This window comes from Apium graveolens, chromosome 9, assembly GCF_009905375.1.
Source record: "Apium graveolens cultivar Ventura chromosome 9, ASM990537v1, whole genome shotgun sequence".
NCBI classification, from domain to species: Eukaryota; Viridiplantae; Streptophyta; class Magnoliopsida; order Apiales; family Apiaceae; genus Apium; species Apium graveolens.
Window position 1 is genome coordinate 140,872,107 of NC_133655.1, and position 662 is coordinate 140,872,768.

At 42.6% G+C, this 662-nt stretch overlaps 1 non-coding gene across 1 annotated transcript; it reads left to right on the forward strand.

Annotated features, from left to right (window-relative positions):
* Positions 1-289: 289 nt before the first annotated feature.
* On the forward strand, positions 290-396 carry LOC141688468 (small nucleolar RNA R71). The gene has a single exon (XR_012561910.1). It is a non-coding gene; the product is annotated as a small nucleolar RNA R71 (small nucleolar RNA).
* The last annotated feature ends 266 nt before the right edge of the window (positions 397-662 follow it).

Genomic DNA, 662 nt, shown 5'->3' on the forward strand with positions numbered 1-662 from the left:
ACCGGTTATCTGATTAACTCCATAGTTAGCCAGAGAATCGATCTTCATAGATAACGCCCTTAGTTGAGCAGTGATAGCCGTAGCTATATCCACTTCAAGATCTCCTGCTACCTTGCCCTGTGGCAATCTCTAGGTTGGATACTAATATTCATTAGCAGCCATCAGTTCGATTAGATCATAAGCTTCCTCATAGCTCTTTGTCCATAATGTTCCACCAGATGTTGCATCAAGCATGTGTCTTGACTATGCCAACCCGTTATAGAAACAATTGATGATCATCTAATCAGGTATTCCATGATGAGGACACTTCCTAACCATCTCCTTGTAGCACTCCCAAGCTTCACATAGAGATTCTCCCAATTGCTGCGCAAATTGAGTAAGAGCGTTTCTGATTGCAGCTGTCTTCGCCATAGGGAAGAATTTATTAAGAAATTTCGGAGCAAGATCCTCCCAAGTGGTGATAGAAACTGCTGGTAGAGAATGTAACCAGCACTTAGCTTTATCCCTCAGAGAGAATGGGAAAAGCCTAAGCTTTATAGCATCTTCAGAAACACCATTGAACCTGAAGGTGTCGCATATCTCTATGAAATCCCTAATGTGTGTATTGGGATCTTCCGTTGGAGCACCCCCAAACTGAACTGAGTTCTGCACCATCTGAATTA